This window comes from Myotis nattereri (genome assembly GCF_964212035.1).
Source record: "Myotis nattereri genome assembly, chromosome: 2".
NCBI classification, from domain to species: domain Eukaryota; kingdom Metazoa; phylum Chordata; class Mammalia; order Chiroptera; family Vespertilionidae; genus Myotis; species Myotis nattereri.
In genome coordinates, this window is record NC_138076.1 from 15,378,046 (window position 1) to 15,385,715 (window position 7,670).

The window sequence follows — 7,670 nt, forward strand, 5'->3', positions numbered from 1 at the left end:
ACACACATCACAGGAGCCCTGACCAGGGCCCGGGCCGGCGAGGAGCCTGCAACCGAGGTACCTGCCCTTAACTGGAATCGGACCTGGGACCCCTCGTCTGCAGGCCAAGGATCTATCCACTGAGCCAAACAGGCTGGGGCAAGCCAGTCAATCTTAACAGCAACAAGAGGCGGAGCCTAGGAGGGGGGCCAGCACTCGGACAGAGGTGGTCATACTGGGCTCACCGTGGTGATCATATCATGGGAGCGCAAATGCTGCATCCCCATGTGAAGCTACTGTAACATTGTATGTCAGCTCTACTTTGATCATTAAAACGGACAAAAATGCCCCCAACAGGAAGCCGTTTGCGCTCTCCCTCCTGGTCCAAGCTCACTGTGCTCTCTCTAGTTTCGCACGGGTGCCCCAGGCCTCTCCCCGGGCAGCCCGCCAGGGGCCGTCACCCTCAGTTTGAGAAAGGGGCTGGCATCAGCGGGCTCTGCAGGGAAGTTCAGCAGCTGGGCAGCGCTGGCGTCAGAGCCGCAGCGGCTTCTGCTCCCCAGCAGAGGGCGCCCTCGCTCCACGCGGGCGGAGGCCTGGGCCCGGCTCCTCGCGGGGCTGCTGTTCGCTCAGGTTCTCAGCCCCGCAGGCAGCCAGGTGGGAAGGTGGAGCCAGTTCTTCCTTTTCTGCTCCCGGCTTCTCATCGCATTAGCTCATTCTTTCTTACCTTTGCGTGGATCTCACTTTCATTTCTAAGCCTACTGTCCCCCCGCCTCGCTGTGCCCCCTCCTCCCGCCGCAGACCCCACCCTCAGCGCCCTCCCCACCCACACCTTCGCTGGGCTCTTTCTGCAGCATCCGCTCAAACACGTCAACGCTCCTTAGCAGTGGTTCTCAGCCTTGGCTGCACCTTAGAACCACCTGGGAATCTTTTTAAAATCCTGATTTCTGGGCCTCATCCTCCGGAAATTCTGTTTCTTTGTTACTAATGTTGTGGCCTCACCCCATAACAAAGAACAGAATTTCCGGAGGATGAGGCCCAGAAATCAGGATTTTAAAAGATTACCAGGCGATTCTAATGTGCAGCCAAGGCTGAGAACCACTGAGAGAGAGAGAGAGAGAGAGAGAGAGAGAGAGAGAGAGAGAGAGAGAGAAGAGAAGCACTTAAGTTGACAGTTTACTTCTGATTACAGCCATCAAGAACACTGTAAAATCTGCTAAAAACTCTGATAAGCAACCCTAGCTTGTTTGGCTCAGTGTGTAGAGCATCGGCCTGCAGACTGAAGGGCCCCTAGTTCAGCTCATCCCCAGTGGGGGGCATGCAGGAGGCAGCCAATCAATGCTTCACTCTCATCATTGATATTTCTTTCTCTCCCTCTCCAAAATCAATACAATTTTTTTTTTAAAAAAAATCAGTTAACCAGATAGCTTTTAAGCTGAATCGGTGCATAGATATTTCAAAAATGGAAGATGAACCCAAGGATGGAAGACTTAAAAATAACGAGTGATTAAACAGATTTCTGCTGAGTACACAGCAAGCGGCTGAGGTTTCATTGATTCTTTCTGGAAGACGGGCACTGCGTCTATTTCGTTTGTTGTCAGCACGGTCCATCTTTGTCTCCCAAGCAGCCACCGTGAGGGGCAGACTGAGCCCGGGGAGACGCTGGAGCTTCCTCCGTCCCAGGGAGTGGGTGGGAGGTGGGCAAGGTGGCACCAGGCCAGGCTCTGTCTGTGCTGGAAGGCAGCCCCCAGCCCCGCGGAGCTGTGCAGCGCCCACACCACGCCCGCCTTGCTTCCCGCCCCAGCTCTCACACTGAGCTGGCCGCCTGCAGACGGAGGCCAGCACAGAGAGCAGGTGGGCTTGCATCCCAAGAACTTAAAGCAGTGACGGTGTTTGAATATTACAACCATGCTTTCACACACCTCCACTTTCAGAGAGTCAAATACGTCTTTATTAATCTTGAAAGATTTTAAAAGTCAGTAAGATCCCTTTATTAACCAACTAGAGGCCCGATGCACGAAGATTCGTGCAAGAATAGGCCTTCCTTCCCCTGGCTGCCGGCACCGGCTTCCCTCCGGCACCCGGGACCCAGACCTTCCCTGTGGCTGCTGCCTCACGCCTTCGCTCTGGGCTGGAGCCGCCTCCCACCCGCTCTGGCCAGCTCCATGGCTGCCGCCCAGAGGCTGGCCCTCAGTGGCGGCCGGCCAGGGCTTGTGGGAGGCTTGGCTTCCTTCGTCACTAGGACGCTGGGGCGACGAAGGAAGCCAAGCGTCCCACCCGAAGGAAGCCAAGCGTCCCACCCTCTCCAGCCAGCTCCGTGGCTCCGGCCAGCACTGCCATCTTTGTGGCTATGGGTGCCGCCATCTTTGTTGTGAAGTGATGGTTAATTTGCATATTACCCTTTTATTAGTATAGATCAGTGCTGGCGAACCTTTTGAGCTCGGCGTGTCAGCATTTTGAAAAACCCTAATTTAACTCTGGTGCCGTGTCACATATAGAAATTGTTTGATATTTGCAACCATAGTAAGACAAAGATTTATATTTTTGATATTTATTTTGTATATTTAAATGCCATTTAACAAAGAAAAATCAACCAAAAAAATGAGTTCGCGTGTCACCTCTGACACGCGTGCCATAGGTTCGCCATCACTGGTATAGATTAAAGACACTCTATTATTGAACAGTTAGTCTGATTTCCTTTAGACAAAGATAACAGAATTCAAACAGGAATTGGCTCAGTTCTATGGAAGGATAGAGATGGGACTGAACGGATAGAGGAGGGAGCCTGCTTGTCACACTCCGCGTGGAGCTGAAAGGCAAGCCTGCTCATCCAGGGAGGTCTGTGAGGAGTACGCCTACACAGAACTGCAATAACTAATGCGTTTCATAAGCATACCCATGACACCATTTTTATAATCCTTATTACAAAAAGATCCTAACGTCACTGTTGATGCAAATACAATATCTTCAAATTGTCACAATAAAGATATTTTACGTCAATGTGTGCTTTTGAAACTATGGTTAAGCTTCTGGGTAAAGCTCAAGTAACTGTACACTGTAGAAAAAAAGATTTTTTTGTATTTTTGATACAAATATATGTCAACACCAGAAGAGGCACAACAACATTTAAGCATTATCTTTGAATTTCTCTAAAAGGACAAAAAATCAATTCAACGAAATACATTTCTATGGTAATTGCTAATTTAATGTTTTGGCAAGTATATAAGGGGGCTGCTTTTTCTTGGTCAGTAATGACAGCCAACACTAGACGTCTAGGAATATGGGTATTTATATCATACATATTGAAGAGAACATCTACAGAAAATGAGACAGTTTTCACATCCATGTTCAAAGTGTCTTAGAAATTCCGCTGGGGTCCATTTTAGTGAGACTTAAGTAGTGCCAGGATTCTGTGTAAATAAACAGTAGAACAGTCCTTTCCTAATGCATTACATATGCAAATAAAAAATCTAATGGAAGTGGTACGATTAACTCACTAGAGACATGCCTGTCACTCAAACAAATTTCCTGCTAAGCGACCATAAATATTAATATAACTTCTTCAGGGAATTCAACATTCAACACTGGCTACAGATGAACTGCTGTGACCCACTGTTTTTTCTCTTCGGAGGTAACAACCAGAGAAAAAGAAATGTTCTATGTAGAAAAAATATATTGTTTTGTATGGATCCTTTAAAAACTAATTTGGTTCGGAAATTTATTTTTCCCAGCTCTAGTTGAAGACAATATTATATATATATTGCCAAAAGAGGGATCTAATTTCTTTTTTTTTTTAAATATATTTTTATTGATTTTTTTACAGAGAGGAAGGGAGAGAGATAAAGAGCTAGAAACATCGATGAGAGAGAAACATCGATCAGCTGCCTCCTGCACATCTCCTACTGGGGATATGCCCGCAACCCAGGTACATGCCCCCGACCGGAATCGAACCTGGGACCCTTCAGTCCGCAGACTGACGCTCTATCCACTGAGCCAAACCGGTTTCGGCTAATTTCTTAAAAATATGCTTTTTAAATTGATTTCAGAGAGGAAGGGAGAGGGAGAGAGATATAGAAACTTCAGTGATGAGAATCATCGAGTGGCTGCCTCCTGCATGCCCCCTACGAGTGGTCAAGCCTGCAGCCTGACTGAAAATTCAACTGCGATCTCCTGGTTCATAGGTCGACACTCAACCATTGAGCCATGCTGGCTGGGCAAGGGATCCTATTTGACAATTGATCCTCACTAGTAGTCCATTGGATTGGCCATCTATAATAATAAAAGGGTAATATGCTAATTAGACTGGACATCCTTCTGGATGAAGCCAGGGCCGGAGGGAAGCCGGTGCTGGCAGCCGGGGGAAGGAAGGCCTACTCTTGCACGAATTTCCATGCATCGCATCGGGCCTCAAGTATGGATTATGTTATAGTTCGAATCCCACCCAGATAGAGCGATTATCTGTGCGTGATCAATAGGGAAGACCCACATCTAGAGGGGACAGCAGGGGTGAAAACTGAAATGATGCACATCCCTACGAATGCGTCACGCACTGTGGGCCTGTGGGGAACCCCAACTAGGACAATTCACAGTACTTTCTCTTCGATTAGCTTTCTTAGGCTTCTGTGTTTGTGTTGTTCATGCCATGCCTAGTGCTATGTGCATGTTCATGTTAATTCTTGGTTGGTGAGAGTTCTTTTAAAAAGACTCTCACTCCAGTTCTGTAGATAACTGAGGTGGCAAATATGGAGTCCGTAACATCAAACTAGGAACTGAAATGTTGAGTTAAGGCTGGGATGAGCGGAGCCGGGCCTTCTGGTTTGGGGTCTGCCGGTGCTTCTGTCCCTCCCTTCCACTCCCATGGTTTCTCCATCTGCTGGATGGGTGTCTGACAACACTTATCTCATATGACCTTTGAATTGATGGAAGGAAGCCTGCTTCCTGCCTGTTCCTTTGGAGAAGGACTGCAATGGTGGCAGTTGGAATCCAAGTTTCTATCTAGGGGATGTGATAATTACTTGTCATTATGCAATTTCTAATGAATGCATTGTTTAAAACAGCAGATTGCAGGCTAGAAAAAAAAAATGGGTGCAATTGCAGGAGATGAGGCTGAAAATAATTTAGAGTCAACTTACGAATGACCTCCTAAGGAGTGTGTGTTTTATTCTATCAGACACATTATTTTCTGAGATGCATTCCACAGAATGCTTGCACTAGAGGATGTTAATATGCCTGGGGCAAGCTCAGTAAATTGTTTACTTCAGGGTAGGCCTTAAATATGCCAATATACATTGTGATTTCCCAAGAGTATTTTGTTTATTGTTTTTTCTCAAACTAAACAATGTTACTTGGTAGTAGGTACACAATGAATATACCTTTCAGTTAATTCTAATATTCTGTGTATACACAACACATCTGATATTCAATGCCATATAACCCATGTATCTGGAAACTTGCAGGGTTCAGTAAACAAGTGGAATGAATGAAATATCTGAATAGCCCTCCAATTGCTCACTTATAAAATGGGAAAACACACAGAAAATAAAATAAAATGGGAAAACAGTAATACAATTTTCATTTAAAAGTGGAGTTTAAAAGAATGTTTTTATTGATTTTAGAGAGAAACATCAATCAGCTGCCTCCTGTATGCCCCGGCACTGGGGATCAAGCCTTCAACCCGGGCATGTGCCCTGACCAGGAATGGAACTGGCGATCTCTCTGAGCACGGGATGAGGCTCAGCCACCTGAGCTACACCGGCCAGGATGGTAATACCATTTTTAAAAGATTGAAGAGTTGGAGAGAAGTGATCACACAACATTTTGTGAACAAGACTATTTTTTCTCAATTGAAATCAAATTGAAACAGACTCGAAAATGAAGAAAAAAACAATAAAAGATGGGCAAAGATATGTAAGGAACAGCTATGGAATTATTGTTTAGGTGTGTAATCTTTGCTTAACCTTGAAGGGCTCTTAAAATCTGTCTAATACTGTGACTGGGTGTACATAGTGTTGTGGTTGAGAGTACTGGCTGGGAGTCAGACTGCCAGGGGTTGAAGCTCAGCCCTGCCCCTCACTAGATGTGTGATACTTACTATGGGTGTGACTGTGATGCTGGGCAATTTCTTTCTGTCTCAGTTTTCCTCATCTGTAAAATGGGAACAATAAATATGCTTATTTTAGAGGGCTATGGTTAGGATTACAGATAAAAATAAATGTTAGATATTAAGAAAAGTTAGCTGTTACCAATATATTTCAAATTTCCTACATAGTAGGAGACAAAAGCTCCGGCCTGCCCTAATTTGTTCTTCTTAGACTGTAGCTGCTTGGCCAGTGTTTCCACTCCACCCTCTCCCTCCTATAGTGGGTGTGCAAGTTCACTTTTAAGCTGCCCCACCAAGTTTAACGACTACTGGATTAGAGCCTCTGTCCTCCTTCAAACGTGTTTATTTTTACTTAAAAAGTCCACCAACGCTTACATCTTTTGTGGTCATTAATATACAAGTTCATTGATGTTTCTAGCTGATTTACAGTTGGGTTAGTCTTCTCTGGATTATGTCTAATTTTTGGCCATTCAGTTGATGCTCAGTTAAAATGCAGGGAATTCTTGACATTTAGAATTTGCGAGGACACAGGAAGGCAAACTAGAGACAAGAATTACACGGCATCCTGCATAAGAATGAATGAGGAGAAAGGAGGACCAACATGATGCTCCAAGATATGTTAGATGGTCTGCTAGTTACTACGATAGGCTGGTGTCATTTCATCACTGCAGTGACAATTTAAAAATAATCTGAAAAGGCCTCGCGCATGGTTCCCACCAGAACGTTATTTTGATTGCATCCTCTGTCTCTGTGAATGCGGTTTTCCCAAATCATTTGACTGTTTATATAGAATTCCACAAATAAGCCAGTGAGGCAGCAATAAGCCAGCAAAGGTTTTTAGAAACATCCCCAATAATCCCTCTACTTCTGATTGGGGGACTCTGCAGTGATGCCAGCAAGTAAAAGAGAAGGAGTGGGATACTGTTGGGCCAGTATTAATAATGGAGTCTGAGCTTTTAAATCATTTCAGATAGAGCAGCAAAAAAATCTATAATCTAGCAATTTAAGGCAGACTGAACACTCACAAATAACCTGTGAGTGTTTAAGCTCACTTATGACTTGTATTTCCTTTGGAGGACAATTTTAAAGATGAGCAAGACTTCGAACTGATCAAGATACTTACATTAGGCTCTTCCATTGATATATATATATATATATACATATATATCATATGATATATGATATATACATATATATCATATGATATATGATATATATGGATATATATCCAAAGGTAAAAGTTAGATTTAAGAATGCTTTTCACATGAATATACCAAAGATACATTATCATCCATGGAATTAAATATTTACATACAAATAAGGTCTGGATGCATAGAATTCTGTGCTCAGCAGACGAAGAGTGAAAGATTGCTGTTATTAATGGTTTTTCATTTACAGCCCTGTCAAAATTATGTGAAAATATGTCTTTATCAAAAACCATTCTAAAGAATCATTTTCTACAAAGTGTGTGTGTGTGTGTGTGTGTGTGTGTATGTGTGTGTGTGTAGGAGGCTGCTCATATGCGTTAGCTCAAAGCTTTTTGGAGCAGTCTAGTCTAATGAACTGAGTTTTATGTAAGTGGCAGGCTACCACC